General features: G+C 40.4%; 1 protein-coding gene across 1 annotated transcript in view; it reads left to right on the forward strand.

The window, feature by feature from the left end:
• The first annotated feature begins 9,234 nt into the window (after nucleotides 1–9,234).
• LOC126176817 (uncharacterized) overlaps nucleotides 9,235–19,079 on the forward strand; it is a 90,029-nt gene continuing 80,184 nt past the window's right edge. The window contains exon 1 of the transcript XR_007535666.1: nucleotides 9,235–9,406. The gene's annotated coding sequence lies outside the window, so the exon portion shown is untranslated. The remainder of the gene's footprint in view (nucleotides 9,407–19,079) is intronic.

The raw sequence follows: 19,079 nt of genomic DNA on the forward strand, positions 1-19,079 counted from the left end.
ATACTGCTGTGTGCTTGATATTTGGAAGTACCGCAAAAATGGTATAATATTATGGCAAACCATGCGAAAATACATGTGTTCTTGTAATCCCAGAGTCTGGAGATGGGTGTAGGAAAGCAAGCAAGGAAGCAGTTTTGGACCGGAAACAGTAACGCGTTTGTGCCGAGGGGGAACGATCCCGAATTTGTAGAACAGTTGTGAGAGAGACTTCGGTCCACTGAGGGTGCTCTGGTCACCCATCGAGTGTGGATGACCGCCGACCTCACAGGGAAATATCTAGTGCTGCGAGGGGTGTATACGGTGCTGTCTGTCTTTGTGGTAAATGTGTGATTGATGTAAAAGAGCGGATTTTGTATGGAGCAGGATAAAAATTGTATGTTTACTTCATCAACATGATACATGGTGATATATAGCTGTGTTGGAGATCGGTTTCGCGCTCTAATGTACAAGCTCCTGTCCTCAGTGGGAAAGCAGTGAAACTGAGTAACAGTTTTTCAGTATTTGACGATATGTAGGGGCACTTTGCAAGGTTTACTTGTCAGTGCAATGTGGCGATCTGTGTAAAATAGTTTTGTTACTACTGAAAGCCTTGGTTACAGAAAGAAAAAGAAAAGGTGGGCGGTGCTTCCACACCGGCTGCATCAGTAATTCAGTAGGTAAGTTCGATAAGACCGAATCATAATGCACAATTCATTCACAAGACATCGTTTGTGCTGCAATATAAGAGTCTCCACATAGCAGTGAGAATGTTTGCGTATGTTGAAAGCAGGAAGGGCAACATGTGATGGGCTGAGTGCCACGTCAGAATCGCAAGGAAGAATGCGTTCAAAGTTATTCTGCGCTATTTTCGTAAACAGGTTCTCTTAGGGCAAGAAGTTTGGTGCATACAAGCCGAGACATCATGAAAGCTCCTACAAAAGCGCACATTAAGTATTTCTGGGGCACTATACAATTTCCGAGAGTTCTATTTGGTTCTTATTTTAGATATCCATGTGGCTACAGTACAACATTGAGAATGTTGCGAGATGCACTTGCGATGGTATGTAGCAACGCGAAGCCATGCGTCATCCACAAGTGTCCTGTTAGAATTGCTTGGGAGAAAACAGCCTGTGCTATTCTGGGACAGATTTCAGCAGCGTCTGCGAGGGTGAGTCGATTGGCAGTTAGGTCGTCGCTGGACCGCGGGTAGAGAGAAGGATCACACCAGCAGCAGCGAACACACGTGTGAGGGGCTCAGAGGATGACTTGGCACTTATTTAGATAGATATGTGACACCAGTATAACATTCGAAGAACTTTAACTGTAGAGGTGACTCTGACATGCTGTCCGTAGCTGCGTGAGAATGATGGCTCGCACTGGTTAGCATCTGGCGGTGGCTCACGGTGGTGTCAATGGTGTGTGACCTTCGAGCATCTGGTTGCGTCAGCATTGGAGCCTAGGTGATCACGTATTTCGAGATGAATTTCTCAGGTATGAAGTATGAAAGGGATGCCACCACCATGCTTGAAGTACCTGAATGGGCACCTGTGCATGGCTTGGCAGCTGTCTGTGCATTCTGACTCTTGGGAGCAAGTACGGTAGCTTCCTGTGGAGTAGCCTCGTGTGCAGTCCAGTGGACAGGGGATGGCAGGCGATGTCCTTGCATGTTGTTTGCGTGTCTGTTGCATTATTTTGCGAGCAGGTCTGTAGGCTGTGCTGTGCGTTATTTAGACAGTTTACGTGTTGATTTCGTGTCCGCACATCAGTGTACTGCATTATTTAGGAGGAGTATGCATGTCCGTGTGCTGTGAACTGGAATTATTTCGGTAATTTAGGAGTTTTTTGCGTGTCTGCGGAGCATTGTTTCAGTAATTTACTAGTTTACAGGTCTGTAGTCTGTGTGGTATGACCACAAGCATGTCAGAGCGTTTGTTTTGTATCAGTGTGATGAATATACTATCTAAAATACATCCCTAAATAAATTGTTCCAAAATAAATAAAGTACACTCCTGCCTCTCTCCAGCAGCGCAGCACAGACTGACTAATTTTTCCCTCCAGACAGCCATCTTTGGTTACGTCATGGAATGGACGACAGCGCCCTCTGGTGGCGATACTGTGTACTAGGTCAGTTGGACTCCGTACCTCATGGCGACCTCAATGTTTCCCTCCATTTCCCTCCACCAACATGGATTACATCACGGAATGGACTACAGCACCCTCTGGTGGCAGTACTGCTTACTACGTCAGTTGGACTCCGGACCTCGTGGCGAACACACTAGATGGTTGTACTGCCTCTAATTGTTTTCATAAGGACTGCATGCAGAATAAAGACTTACATCCATTGCTGGCCGAGTCCTTTTCCTGCCAGTCCCTAGGAAGAGGTGGTGGTCAGATGACTTACGTTAGTGGAGGTAGCCCAAGTGACCTTTTTTCCCGCCATTTTCTTGGAGGTGTGTTGCATTGTCCTGATGGAACTTCAACTTCCCGCCATTTTCTCAGGGAGGGGAGGGGGTTAGGTTAGTGAAGGTTGCCCAATTGACCTATCTTCCCACCAAAATTCAAAGTTCCCGCCAAAATCCGCCATCTTGGATGACATCATCACCGACATCTGGGGTAACGGTACTTTGCGGCGACACCCCCCACTAGTCCTGCTACTTACATGTCACATTGTGGTGTGTCAGTGTCTCTGTTTTGGCCCTACGTTTTGCACTCACCTCTTTAGATGACTGCCTTTTTACACATGGTTTACAGCAATTCGCAGCACCATGCAGCAGTGGGTAAAGCTTGTTGTTACTAAGAATGACTTTAATAAAAAGGAGTTTGCTTGGGTAGTGTTAACTACTAAATAGCTTGTGAGAAGGGATTTCATAAATCAAGTCTATTTAAAACTTCAGAAATCATCATGACCAATAATATACAAAGACAATGACAATGACATAGGTATCAGTAATGGCTGAGTGCCAGATTAACAAATTATTTCAGTTTCAAAGTCACATTAACATTTAATATCGAAGTCATATTTATTAATTAGATGTGGAAAATAATAATTATTGTTTAGAGGATAAGTAGGCTTCTTTAACTGACAAGCAAAATATGGGATTATTACAAACTCAGGGTAACAACACGAGCCTAACCTTGCAGTTGCTTTTTTGCTATGCTTGCGATTTTTACCTTGAATTCCATCTTCAAGCGTAGTTAAGCCATCTAGATGTCACCTGACTATATTAATGAAATCAGGCCTTGAGTGTGGTAAGATCTCCCATTACCGACCCAAGGGCAGCATGACGTGTGTTCTGTCTCCGAGCTCTCGACTGACACTACTACATCCACTCCCGCACACAGACCTCGTCTAACAACAATACTTAGAATCACGCTCCCATGTTTCACCCTCAGATTGTTACTATCGATATCCGAGTACTTTTTTTATTTTCAATATTACCAAATGCAAAGAACAGCGTTAAGTTATCTATATTGTTTTCAATGTAATAGAGAGTTCTGCCACATTCCTTACATAACCTCTCTGTCGATTCTTTAAGAATTTGAAAGGGGCTTATGTACAAGTAGGACAAAAGGAGCTACAAATGCTTAATTATGAAGCATATGTATATATAAACATATCGGTTAGACAGTAAATATTGCTTTTACAAAGAATATAATGAAACATTTCTTGCTTACTAAAAATGTTCAAATATTTATACAAAATACATAGATGTAGAAGTTCTATTAATGTTAGAAGGATGGTTCATTATTAGCTCAATTAATTTGAAACAGTTTTGGAAGCCTTTTAAAAAAAGTAATTAGGCGCATTCTAATACATGAAAAATTTCAAACTGTAAAGTTTAGAAAAATAACAAGAAAAACATGTAGAGTATTATTGTTTTGTAAGAAGGGAACGTTCACTGCACAGGGAGTTTTGTACTGTTTTGCACTTTGCACACTTGTAGAAATATGAGAGGAGAAGCAAGGTCGTAAAGTGTGTGTAGAGGTGAGAGGTGTGTTTACTGTCTATATCACTAACACCTCAACGTAGAGTGTAGTAGAATCATGCAGCAGTGTGTACAGTGTCTGTCTTACTGACACTTTACTTGGAGAAACTTCATTTTTGGTAACACAGTGGCTTGTATTGTCAAGGTCCTTTCATTGAGACAGCACTGTGTAATTGTGGCTCTAAAAGGCAAAGCTCAGAATTGATTGCTGATTGCCACTCAAGAACAGGTATTTATTGCAGAAATGTTTCATTATGACAGACCTCCTTGGTTGCAGCCATCACTGGAAATGACATCATTGCTGCAGACATCATGTGTGCATGTGCATTTTGTAATTTGTTTGTGCCCTGGCAGATCCCAGTTACTCAGTACCCTACAGACAGAAAATATTCATTGTAACAACTTTACAAATTTTTTTACATGTTCTTGTAAACATAATTGAAAATAGTTAAGTAAGTAACTGCACATGCAGTGTATATGAATGAAAGTTTATAAAATGTTTCACATGCGTCACACATATATTAATGTGAATCTAAAATTAGTGTACGTAAAACTCATATGTGTGGCATTATGAAAACTGTTTAATTACTAATTAAGATATGAGGTTGTGAAGCTTATTAAGGCAAACATATAAAGTGTTAATCGAGTATTAAGTAATTCTGCACAGGCAGTATTTGCTTATAATATAAAAATCAAGCAAAGTGTGCTGCACTGTACAGTATCATATGCAAAAAGACACAAAGAAAGTTTATATTGCCTAAGAAACGCATCAAACACAAAATGATACAAAAATTATTATGTTGCATAACGAATGCTTTGTATATATAGACATAGGATATGGTGCTTGAGGCAGCTATACGCAAGAATGCTAAAACAAATATTGTTCTGCACAGGCAGTATTTGGTGCATATGATTAAAAATCTTAACAATGACATATATCAGTGTTTTACTTAAGTAAACGTAATGTCTTAATAATCATATATTGAATAATATTGTACTGCTCTAGCAGTATGATCAGGAGTGCACTTTTGTTGGGGGATGGAGGTACTATCCTACCATCACCCTAACTACCATAAAACACACAGGAATCTATACTACACATAAATTGGATTCATATTTCTACAGGATGTAGATTGTAGTAAACGGGATTGGGATAGTTAGCATTTTCATTGTTGTATTCACTATGGAATACTGTTCAATATATGTTCTCTCTTGTCTTTTCACCTGAAAAAATTTTGATTAGTCCTTATACTAACAGTATGGTAATATAAATGTTACATAACATTCTTATTTTCACATTGATGGTTTACGTTGCAGGGGGCGCTGACATGTTTATTGTCGTAATTTTGGTTTCTAAAGGAAGAAATTCGTTAGTGTCTAGGCTAACAAATAATAAGTTTTCTTCTTTCTGGGGTGGCTCCCAAGTTAAGTTCCCTCTGACACCTGCCAAAAGATTATTAGTTCAGGAAATTATTGTTATTATTATTATTATTATTATTATTATTGGTGTTTTGCCCTTAAAGAGCGCAGTTGGACTAAACTACATGGCCTTCCTTGTTGCATAAACTTCCCTCATTCACTCGTTGTGTTTCTGTTTCCGATCCTCTGTCCATGCTTCTTGTCGGCTTTGTATCTTCAGCTTCATCTTGATTGCCTTTCTGGTTGCCCATATTTGTTTCATCTTCCAGCTGTGATCTTGTTTGCGTTCTTCAGTCCATTTTACGCCTGTTCGTTCGTCACAGTGTATTTCATGTAGTTTACTTTTCTTAATGATGTTTCTGAATTTTATTCTGTCTTTCATTGTGTCTGGTGTGATGTTGAGTTGGTTCAGATCCTTATCCTGCACTTTCCCAATGTTCTGTAATGAGGACAAAACGAAATTCTCAAAAATGACTTTCTTGCTGTAAAGAACACTGAAATTATTGTCATATTGAACGTCCTTGTTATTTCTAGAAAGTCCAATGGGTGCACCAGACAGTGTATGTGCAACAATAATATCCTCACTGGGGATGTGGATAACGTTCATTTGAAATCCTTGAAGATACAGAGCCCAGCTTCTTAGGGGCTCTTGTGTCAGTCTGAAGACATTAGAAATTCCAATGCAAGATGGTCTGTATAGACCTTTGTGTTTTTACCATATAGAAAATAACGAAATTTCGGAGAAGTCCATACAATGGCCAACAGCTTCAGTTCCGTGATTCGAGTAATTTCGTTCTTACTTTGTCTGAACACAACTACCGAAGACTATGCTCCTTTGTACAATAACACCATTTTCCTCCACCTCTTGATCCCAAAGCCCAATCTTGGAAGCGTCTGTGGACAAGTAAAAATATTTGGATAAATCTGGATGACCTAATATTTTAGCTTCAAGCAGTGCTTTCTTCAAGATTTGGAATTCCTTTTCTGCCTGCTCATCCCATTCCCACAGTGCATTTTTCCCTATGAGAGCATACGATCTTGGCGTTGTAATAATTTTTAAGTTCATAAATCTATGATAAGAATTGATTCATTCAAGGAATCTGCAAACTTCTCGCTTATTAGTGGGTGAAGAGATCAATCTTATGCATTCCAATTTGTCAGGATCCTGTTCTATGCCTGCCGATGAAATGATATGGCCTAAAAAATTTACCTTAGATTTTCCAAGTGCGGATTTATCCAGATTTACTGTAATGCCTGAGTCGAGGAAGAAATGCAGCAGAGAGTTTAGAATTCTATTACGTTGCTGCCAAGATTTTTCTGCTATAAGGATGTCATTGACATAAGCTATGATACGGTTTTTCAAATAATCAGGAACAATAGCATTTAACCCACGAATAAACGCTACTGTAAAAATGTTGAACCCAATGGGTAGCTTGCAGAATTGGTAACATGTACCGAAACACAGGAATGGCGTGTATTGTCGGCATTATGGATGAAGTTGCCAAAATCTTGATCGGAGGTAAACTGAAGACTGGACCTACTCCGGAGAAAGTTTGGAGGAGATCCTCAGTAGTTTGATGCCTATCGGATTCTGGTAGTATAATGGTATTATTTTGAATCGAATCCAACACCAAACAGATCGAGCCATCTTTGTTCTTAGCAATGTGTAATGTACTAGTGTAGGAGCTTACTGCTGGCTCAATTATTCTGTGTTTTAACGTAGTTTGAATTTCAGCTTTAAGCTTCTCTCTATAGTGTGCAGGAGCGACATATGGTGACACACTAAATTTATGGTGAGGTTTTACATGGAACTTATACTTAAAGCCTTTAATGGTGCCAGGACGATAGGTGGAGTTTTCAGCATGATTATGCAACATGTTTGCAAGGTCTTATTTGTCATCCACTAAGCACTGTTGTGCGCTTTCTACTTTCTCATGGATTACGCGATCTATATCTATGACCTTATTAGTGTTCTACCACGAATCATATTCTAAATTTAATTTGTCACAGGTGCTGATCTGCGATGAGTACAGATTTTGTTCTCTTCGAAAATATAGACAATTAACATCTTCCTCTTGAGGGAAGATTCATTCCTCAGATTGTAGACAAACAAGTTTGCCCTTTGTTTGTACTTCCACCTCTCCTTCATTGAAGTTTAACACCGCTTTATGTGCACTTAAAAAGTCTGCCCCTAAGATCATTTGAGTGGACAGGAGGGGCCAAATCACGAAGTTTGCTGAAAGACTACGACCCTGACACTTAAAATCTATGTTCGTTTGTTGCCCCAAATCCACACTCTTCCTGGCAATGGCACCATTAATTTGTGTCTTTTGCAAGGGAAGTACTGGACAGACTATGATTTTACAACAATGATTAGACATGACATGGCTTACAACAGAAACAAGACTGCCTGAGTCTAAAACTGCTGGAAAACGGCATCCCCAAAAAAAATTGATATAATTGGATGGATAACAGTGTTCCTATCATCTTCCTTTTCCTCTGATAGAAAATCCCTTGGATCTTCCAAGTGTACAAACCTTTGTAGAGGTTATTTTGTCAAGTTGCTCACCCATAGTGACAGTCAGTGTTAAACATCATTTGGCAACTACAAGGAAACTTTTTTTATAGTTGATATTGCTTAAATATTAAAATGTGAGCAACAATTATAGACGAAATATCATTGTTTTTTCTCAGTATACAGCGTATAAAGAAAAATAATGACATGTGTTATAAACAGGTTACACTATACATTATAATCATCAGCAAAATTTTCTGAGTTGATCTACAACATGAAGGCAAAATTAAAATTCCAGCAACATTCGGAATTATCTTTGGAACCACATTAATTTGTCGGTATAACGTATCGGCCCAGAAAATTTATGTACACTCCAGTGGCTTTTATAAAAATACGAAACACTTTAATTTCTCCCTATTTCACGTTTCTGTCCACATGATTTATCTGCAATTAATCGGATTTTTTTAAAAATGACTACTCGCTTTTTTTTACTTTCATTGTGGTTATGGTTCCTTCGTTCAGATATTCGTTATGTTCATGAAACACACAATAACATCCCACATTCTTGGGATTAGAGCTTAATAATTTATTATTTCACGTTTAGGGCGACACAATCATGCACAATTCATGGGATTTTTTAAAAAATCACTACAAGCTTTTTTTTACTTTCGTTATGTTCATGAAATACCGAATAACATCCCAAATTTTTTGGGTTACAGCTTAATAATTAAGTATTTCACGTTACTGTCCACATGATTTATGAACGATTCATCGGATTTAAAAAAAAAAAAGACTGCAAGCGTTTCTTTTTTTCTTTCGTTATGGTTCCTTCGTTCAGACATCCATTATATTCAAGAAACACACAATAACATCCAAAATTGTTGCGATTACAGCTTAATAAGTAATTCAACAGGGATGATCATACCACATAACTGCTTTAACTTCGTTTCTACACCTGTATTTACATTTAGCTTTCACGTTATCGTGCAACCTCTGTGGTACAACTACGTAGATCGATTTAGGTTTATTTACGTCACGATGACGTAGCGCTACGTCACTATGCCGTAGGGATCTCCTCACCTAGTGTGAGATGAAGGCTCGATTCACACGGTGGGCAACGTCACGTCAACGTCAACGCGGGTCACGTGACGTCAAAATATTCGTCCAATGCTTTCAAATGGCGAGATTCACACGGTGGGCAACGTCACGTCAACGTCAGTTTGCCTGCCGGCCGGTATACTTCGAAACAATAGTTTGACGTTGACAGTGGGGGTCATGTGGTTGGTAAACTGCTTACGATTGGCTGTTACTTTTCTGTCTGTTCTGCGGCTGCTCGCATGGTACGAGTTTGATATAAAAAGTTTTGATATAAACATGAACGACGAGAAGTTAATCGAACTTGCTCGCCAAAATGTGGAGTTGTATGACATGAGCTGCAAAAAATACAGTGACACTTTCTTTAAAGAAGAAATATGGAAGAAAATTGGATTGGTTATCGGTCGCCCAGGTAAATAACTGTATGAATATTTTAGGCCTACTGCAGATTATATTTATTTTGTATGTAATGTATTTAGATGCATAACATCGCACCTGTATCTATTTATGTATGTACGTACTCCCGATTAGGAGGTGAAAACGCTTAGCAGAGGTTAGAGCCTTCCTGCATTCCAATTTCACAATTATTCGCGAGTCGTGAAAGTTTATTTCGACCATGTTTATATGTAATACTTATCATTCCGAAGCAAATATGAGTATTCTATGCCACATAGTCATTTTGGCTAGGAGGTTACTTATGCATAGTATTTATTTACACATTTTCTGGTACTGAGTCTCACTCAACATTTCGTATGGATACAGCTTATTTAAGTACAACTGCAGTAAAATGTTCGATGTTCCACATTCATATACAGTGTGCAGTTGGTTCTCTGCAGTGCCAAGTTTATGCAGGACAAACTGTAGCAGATTTAGATCTACATAACAAGGGGCCATAAATTGTGAATGTTTACCCTATAGATCAATTTGTTGATAGTGTGCAGTATTACAATAAATATTCTGTTCTATAAAATACGTAAAGGTACAGAACAGGAACCCACAAATGAATTGGTAAAGCTGAAGTATCAGACTCACCTCATACAAGCCATTAGTTTTTCTCATGGAGAAATTGCACGAAGCATGTTTGTGTCTGCTTTCTTGATGCTGTTGCTTATCAAAGACAGTAAATTAAAAAATTGCTGTCTCAACATCCATAAATATTTATAAAATGACGTCTCCTCTTCTTCCAGCTCTCTATACAATGTGTGATATTCGCCTTCACACATTCTCTTCAAAATCATTTTCTTCACCCACATTCGTTTTGATTGCCTTGCCAATTTCCTCTCTCTTTCCTCATCATCTAAAGCAACTGCAATCGTAGCAAGTTCATCAAGACTAAATATAATGTCCGCCAACCTCTCTCGTATTCTCCGAGTTTCCAATAACACGCCAAAACGTGGTTGAAGTTCTGCCATCGCTTGATGTTCCGTGCAGTGTGAATGCAGGTGAATTTTTGACGGTGTGTGACGTCACTGACGTTGACGTGACGTTGCCCACCATGTGAATACAGCCAAATGCTTCCCGTTTATTTCCTAGCCTACACAAAGATGATGAAGAGAGAGATACTTCACACATTACAATCATTGGCACTTCCGGTTGGTATATTTCTGCCACTAACGTCATGTCACCTTAAGCTCTTTTTACATCAAGTAATCACAAGCACACACGATTGAATGAGCATTCACAGGAACAATGTGCAAAGATTCGCTAGTATGTGCCATCAGTGTTTCAACCTGTGAAGAGGCGTTTACACTGGAGGGAACAGAAGAGAACATGTGATAATCATGCAGCTGACAGGATTTCAGTGTCTGTGAAGTTAACATGTCATATTTGGTGGTTTTCGGACTTATACTTGTATATTAAAAAATACACAGTTTTAATGATACCCTGAATTTAAGGTACCTCGAAAACGCGAGTATTTATTACTGTTTGTTCTGTTAAAGTGTCAGGAAACGTATGTAAACATGAAATGCACGGAGGTTGTGCACTTAACACCGAATTGCAGTTCCACCTTTCCTTAGTACTAGTCCTAAGCGTTATCCAAACGTAGGTTGACACTTTTTGCCACTTTCTCATTACAATTGAGGAGGACATTTAAAAGCAGGATGCTAATTACTATTAACATAACTGTAAGAAAGGCTAACATTAACACTGGTTATTAGCAACCAGAGACATTTATGCTATTGACTGTCTCGCATTTCAGAACCTGCTATCTCTATATATAGAAAGAAGACTGTCCACTTGTTTGTTTGTAGGTCATACATTTCTACAGTTTTACTTCGATCTTGATGAAAATTTGCATACTTTTCTTTCAAGAGGAGAAGAAGATCACTGTCTACATAAGATTTCATAATCTGACTGAAACATATTATATATGCAATACATAAAGGGGAAAGGTTGTTACCAAAAATCTCTAAAAGTTCTTGTTCGATGTACTTCAAATTCCTACATGATCCCCTATGGACATTTGACCCAACATAAGCTATATACACTCCTGGAAATGGAAAAAAGAACACATTGACACCAGTGTGTCAGACCCACCATACTTGCTCCGGACACTGCGAGAGGGCTGTACAAGCAATGATCACACGCACGGCACAGCGGACACACCAGGAACCGTGGTGTTGGCCGTCGAATGGCGCTAGCTGCGCAGCATTTGTGCACCGCCGCCGTCAGTGTCAGCCAGTTTGCCGTGGCATACGGAGCTCCATCGCAGTCTTTAACACTGGTAGCATGCCGCGACAGCGTGGACGTGAACCGTATGTGCAGTTGACGGACTTTGAGCGAGGGCGTATAGTGGGCATGCGGGAGGCCGGGTGGACGTACCGCCGAATTGCTCAACACGTGGGGCGTGAGGTCTCCACAGTACATCGATGTTGTCGCCAGTGGTCGGCGGAAGGTGCACGTGCCCGTCGACCTGGGACCGGACCGCAGCGACGCACGGATGCACGCCAAGACCGTAGGATCCTACGCAGTGCCGTAGGGGACCGCACCGCCACTTCCCAGCAAATTAGGGACACTGTGGCTCCTGGGGTATCGGCGAGGACCATTCGCAATCGTCTCCATGAAGCTGGGCTACGGTCCCGCACTCCGTTAGGCCGTCTTCCGCTCACGCCCCAACATCGTGCAGCCCGCCTCCAGTGGTGGCGTGACAGGTGTGAATGGAGGGACGAATGGAGACGTGTCGTCTTCAGCGATGAGAGTCGCTTCTGCCTTGGTGCCAATGATGGTCGTATGCGTGTTTGGCGCCGTGCAGGTGAGCGCCACAATCAGGACTGCATACGACCGAGGCACACAGGGCCAACACCCGGCATCATGGTGTGGGGAGCGATCTCCTACACTGGCCGTACACCACTGGTGATCGTCGAGGGGACACTGAATAGTGCACGGTACATCCAAACCGTCATCGAACCCATCGTTCTACCATTCCTAGACCGGCAAGGGAACTTGCTGTCCCAACAGGACAATGCACGTCCGCATGTATCCCGTGCCACCCAACGTGCTCTAGAAGGTGTAAGTCAACTACCCTGGCCAGCAAGATCTCCGGATCTGTCCCCCATTGAGCATGTTTGGGACTGGATGAAGCGTCGTCTCACGCGGTCTGCACGTGCAGCACGAACGCTGGTCCAACTGAGGCGCCAGGTGGAAATGGCATGGCAAGCCGTTCCACAGGACTACATCCAGCATCTCTACGATCGTCTCCATGGGAGAATAGCAGCCTGCATTGCTGCGAAAGGTGGATATACACTGTACTAGTGCCGACATTGTGCATGCTCTGTTGCCTGTGTCTATGTGCCTGTGGTTCTGTCAGTGTGATCATGTGATGTATCTGACCCCAGGAATGTGTCAATAAAGTTTCCCCTTCCTGGGACAAAGAATTCACGGTGTTCTTATTTCAATTTCCAGGAGTGTATGTATATTTTTTCTGATGTCAGCAGTGACATATGTGAAGTACTTCAAAGATTTTGTTAATGTACATATAAAGGACATAATTACAAAAAATAATGAAATGTGGAAAATATATATACACATCCTGAGTATCTCGAAAAATATATCGCCAATATGCTTCAAAGTTCTTGACTGACATACTTGAAATTTCTGTATTCAGATGAAACAATGAAGAAAATTAATGAAAAATTAAAAGCCTAACAAACGAAATATATTATGGCAAACTGACTATAATTCCTGACATGAGAGTGTCTGCCTTGAAAATAGTATGTATAGCAAGCAGTTGTTTCTGCTACTGTGCATATGTACATTCATTCTTGGAGTAAATTTCTGCAACTTTTCTTTGACATAAATTAAGCAGTTATACATATGAAGGTCTCAGTGTGTGATATTGAGTCGATTGATGTGTTTCTTACAGGAATTCTCTAAGACCCAATCCCTGAATACATCTGACTGCTTTTTTCTGCAGTCTGAAAACACAGTTTGTGCCTAGTGAATTTTCCCATAACAGTATCCCATATTGTAGCTGTGACTGAAGGAATGCATAGTAACAGAGAAACACAAATTTTTTGTTTATAGGATACAGTAGGAAAATCATATATGCATATTTACTAGTCAGATATTTTATATACTCATCCTCTGAGAGTTCTTGGTCTATTATGAGGCCCAGCAGTATGACACTTTGATTCTCTTCTTTTTGTGCATTAAAGTATATTTCCTCTATCCATTTTATTTCTGCTTAGCTGGTTAGCTTTACACCATTAACTACTTTTTTGAAATAGCTATAACTACCTGCATATTCTCACCAGTTGAGATCATTGTCATATCTTTAAAATACAAAACTGTTGTGTATGCCATATAGATTCAGAAATCATTAACCTCTATATACATAAAAGGAATGTTCTGACCGACTAACTAATTATCTCCCAGCCCAAACCACTATGGGCAGAAACCTAAAATTTGGAGAGGGTCTCGTCTAAGACAGGAATTTACGAAATTCCATTCCTAACAGGGCGAATCAAGAGATGAAAGGTTTTTTGGTAATGTGTCACTATTAAGGCAATTTTGAAGCTAGAACTACAAAAAGTGGTATTTGGTTCCTTGGTCAGAAGTAATACAACACATGTATCAGCACTTTTGGAAATTAAACCCCAAGGCGGTGAAATAATGAGAGAATTTTTATAAAACTAGATCATTATTAATGTACTACTAGAGCATTTTAAAAGCTACATCTATGAAACACATATTTGATTTCTCAGTTTAAAGTAACAAAATATGTGATTCAAGGATTCACTTGCATCACGTCAGGTAAAATTGTGAAAGCTGCACAATATTTCAACGAGACAGTTGTCGTCATCTTCATGAGCTTACTGACGTGTTGCTGCAATATCTCGCCAATATATGCTGACTCTCTGGAAAAGTGCAGGCGCCAAAGGGTGGGGTTACAGCGTCATCGTAGAGCACTGCGACATCCAGTGTCCTAGGCTGCAGGAGTGCGCCACTGTCTTCACATTCGCGACCCGGGAAAAGCGCGTCCGCAAATAGCGGTTCAGAGCGCGCACGGGCAGAGTGCTGGCGACCAGTTTAAGTGTGTGGACTCTGATTCTTCGTCTGTGCTCACTCGGATTCGTTCGTCTGCGGCCGGCGACGCCTTAGTACTGCAAATGTTAGTTCCCATGTCTTGCTGAGTTGAAATCCCATACTTCTATTGATGACGTCGTTACTTATATGTATTTCGGCTGCTTCTTTAATGACGGAGTCGCAGTACGTGGAAGTGGACGAGAGGACCTTCATCTCTCCATATTTCATGCTATGTCCCATGTCGAGACACTGTTCAGCCACAGCAGACTTTTCTGGCTGACCCAGTCTGGTGTGCGGTCTATGTTCATCGCATCTATCCTCAACAGTGCGACACGTCTGGCCAACCTATGGTTTCCCACACTGGCACGGGATTTATATATCCCTGGTCTCCCTAGACCTAGGTTATCTTTAACATAACGCAGCATAGTTTGCACTTGCGCTAGAGGACGTTTTTTTAGCAGCCTACCATTCTTAAACGACACACCACAAACATAATGTAGAAAAACCAACCTCGTAGAGTTCTCCGTTTCTTCTGGCTGTTCTTGAGATTTTGTGTGTGCAGGTATAGATGCATTACGGAACTGACCATCAGAGTACCCGTTTTGTGCAATCGCAGAGCAAAGAAGGCCAAGCTCTGATGATAAGTTTCCTGCATCTGACATGATTCTAGCGCTATGAACGAGAGTCTGTAACACGCCACTGCGTTGATAGGGGTGATGACAGCTCATAGCTCGTAGCTCATAGATACAGGTCAGTGTTAGTCAGTTTACGGAATGCACTGTGACCCAAGGAACCATCTTGTTTTCTGCAGACCAAGACCTCTAAGAAATGGAGGTCTCCATTTCTCTCCACTTCCATGGTGAAGCAAATGTTCGAATGGATGGAGTTACGGTATTCCAGAAATGCAGGAAGCGTTGCTGCTCCATGTTACCAAGCTACAAAACTGTCGTCCACATATCTTCAGAGACAGTTAGGTTTCAACACTGCTGACTGCAGTGCTGTTTCCTCGGAGTCTTCCATAAAAAGGTTAGCTGGTATGGGAGACAAAGGGTTACTCGTTGCAATATAGTCAGTCTGCTCAAAATATTGTCCATTAAATAAAACGTAAGTCGAGGTAAGCGCGTGTTTGAACAAATGTAAGCTGTCCTTCTCCAACTTAGTGTCTATAATCTACCAGAGTTACTTGTGTAAATCTATGGATCTTATTCAGCCCGTGAAGTCATGGTGGAAGGGCGCTTGTACTCTTAAGCTCTTTTTAAGATGTTAAGGAAACTGGCTGGATTTGAGGAGCGCTGATGTCTTCCATCGTACTGCGTCAGTTGGATCCTTTGGGAGAAAACGATAAGCTAAATCCAGCAGTAAATCCGTCATCTTGCCGAAATAAGATGTTGTAGGCAAAAGAACAACAGCGTTTCCCTTGTCAGCAGGTAAAATCACTATTTCTGTGTCTTCTCTCAAGGAACAGAGAGCTTTCCTTTCTTCAGTGTTGATGTTCTGCTTCGGTGCAGGCATCCTGGTTATAGCCCTGCAAGCCTAACGCCTTATTTCATCTTATATCTATTTAAACTGCGCTACCTTGACTTACTTTTCATTTAATGAACAATACTTCGATCAGACTGACAGTGTTGCTATGGTCTCCTATAATAGCCAACATTTTTATGAAAGATTTCAAGGAAAAAGGACTGCAGTCAGCGATATTGAAACTTAAATGTTTCTGGAGATATGCTGACGACAGTTTTATAACTTGCCCACACGCAGTAGCAACGCTTCCTGCATTTCTGGAGTACCTTAACTCCATCCATATGAACATTTGCTTCACCATGTAAGTGGAGAGAAATCGAGACCTCCCATTCTCAGATATCTTGGTCCCACAGAAAACAAGATGGTTCCTTGGGTCACAGTGCATTTCGTAAACCCACGCACACAGACCAATATCTACAGGCTGTGAGGTATGAGCTGTCATCACCCATCTCAACACAGTGGCGTGCTACAGACTCTCGTTCTTAGGGCTTGAATCATGTCAGATGCAGGAAGCTTATCATCAGAGCTTAACCTTCTGCACTCAGCGTTTGTACAAAATGGATACTCTGATGAACAGATCCGTAATGCATTTATACCTGCACACTCAAAATCTGAAGAACAGCCTGAAGAAATGGTTTTTCTACATTAAGTTGGTGGTGTGTCGTTAAATATTGGCAGGCTGTTGAAAAAACGTCAGAGGAAATGTGTCTTCCGCCCTCCAACGCGAGTGTAAACTATGCTGCGTTTGTTAAAGACAACCTAGGTCTAAGGAGACCAGGGATATAAAAATCCCATTCAAGTATGGGAAATCATACGTTGGCCAGACGTGTCGCACTATTATTAAGGATAGATGTGCTGAACATAGACCTCACAACAAAATGTGTCAGCCACAAAAGTCTGCTGTGCCTGAACACTGTCGTGACACAGGACACAGCATTAAATACGGAGAGGCAAAGGTCCTTTCGTCCGCTTCCACGTACTGCGACTCCATCATTAAAGAAGCAGTCGAAATACATATAAGTAACGACCTGATCAATAGAGACACAGAATTTCAACTCAGCAAGGCATGAGAACCAGCGTTGGTGGTACTAAGGCATCATCGGTCGCAGAAGAACGAATCCGAGTGAACACAGAGGAGAATGAGTGTCCGCACTCTTAAACTGGTCGCCAACACACTGCCCGGCGCGCGCACCGGGCCTCTGTTTGCGGTCGTGCTTTTCCCGGGTCGCGAATGTGAAGACCATGGTTCGTTTCTCCGGCAGAGGACACTGGGTGTCGCCGTGCTCTCTGAATCTAAGAAAATTTGTATTTCGCTTCTCTACTGCAAAGGGAGGCTGCAGTTTTGGACAGTGCTATCACATTTAAAATGAATGGTGGGTCTCAGAGATCAATGATTTGCGATAAGGATTAACAAAACCTTAGCTGTCAGAATCGCTTTTTAGTCAGTACATTGGAAAAAATGCTTCTATCGTCCAAATTAGTCTGAAAAGCTTAGAGGGTGTTGCATTTTGTGAACAACATAAAAATTATATTAAAGAAAACCAAAAAATATGTGCAGACTATATAGTCTATGTGAGCAAAGTAGCAGGTGCTAAGCTTGTAGACAATGAAAAGGAATGGCCCAAGCACAGAGCCCTGGGGGATTCGTATTAATTTTCATTAGTTTTGACCTCTCCTTGTTGACATGCACTAATTGTTTTCTGTTGCTTTTGTAGGATTTAACCAAATTTAGTATTTTATCTCAAAGAATTACAGTATTTTAGCTTCTTGCAATAATATCATGTGATACAAAAATCAAAAGATTTACATAAGTCTCCAAGTGTAGCACAAGTGATCAGTTTCCTTCCATAATTATTGAAACTTGCAATTAACAGACTTTCAACAGCTTTTATAGTTGATTGACTTGACCTGAATCCAAACTGGCCTTCATTCGGTATGTTTTTATTCTGAAAATGCCTGTAGATCTGTATATATATATATATATATATATATATATATATATATATATATATATATATATATATCAATGATTTTAGATATTATAGGGACAATTGATACTGGTCTATAGTTATCTGGTATACTTCTGTCCCCTGGTTTGTTTACAGGAAATGTATCTGTAATTTTAGGACATACAGGGAAAGTACTAAAATAAAAAAAAATTGTTTACAAGATAGAGCAGAGGCTTTCTGATTTCCTTATTCGTAGATTTTAGAACATAGTTACTGAACCCATAGAAGTCCTCTGCTCTGGAGCTGTTCAGCTTGTTTATGGCGTTAGTAATGTGTGCAGCAATAGTTGTTCTCAAAGCGAAACTGTCATTTGATTTACTCTGTGATTGCAAAAATGAGGCCTCAGCATCAGATGTATTATCATTTTGTGATACAAGAGGACTTGCAGAGCTTACAAAATATCCGTTGGGAGTGTTATAGTTGACTGGAATAGTGATTTCATTCTTCCCCACGTTTTCTCTCACTTTTCACTTCATTTCAGGCTATCTTACATTTATTTTTGCAGTTTAACATGTACTCTTCATTTGCTTTGAATTGTACTGCTCTAAGCTCAGGTTTGTAGATTTTTATTAGGCTTATGTTGTTATTTTCTCAAAACTGTTAGCAATTTTGTCCTTCAGAATTGAGTAAAAGTAGTCTGATTTTATTGAGAAGTGGTGTGTACCAAATTTTTGTATGTTCTGGTTTGTGCCTGTTGCTAATCTTGTATCTTGTAGTAACTAGGAGGCTTTTACTGTCTAGTGCATGTTTTATGGTGGAAATGAATGTGGAAAAGCATTCATTAATAATATCTTTCTCACTCGTTAATATACTGGACCACTCTGTTAGTCTTAGGTCATTTCTCATTCTTTCAATGTTCTTTTCTTTGACAACTCTGTGTGTAATTAACATCTTGGAAGTATTAAAGTCAAGTTTCCAATTTGGCTCCTATGTCATGACCAAAGTAGAATTCGTAATTGAAGTTCTTGTCAAAGATCGGGTTGCAAATTCTTTATACTCAAGAGAACTGACAGAACAAAAGAAGTGTTG

The sequence above is a fragment of the Schistocerca cancellata genome, chromosome 3 (assembly GCF_023864275.1).
Source record: "Schistocerca cancellata isolate TAMUIC-IGC-003103 chromosome 3, iqSchCanc2.1, whole genome shotgun sequence".
NCBI classification, from domain to species: Eukaryota; Metazoa; Arthropoda; class Insecta; order Orthoptera; family Acrididae; genus Schistocerca; species Schistocerca cancellata.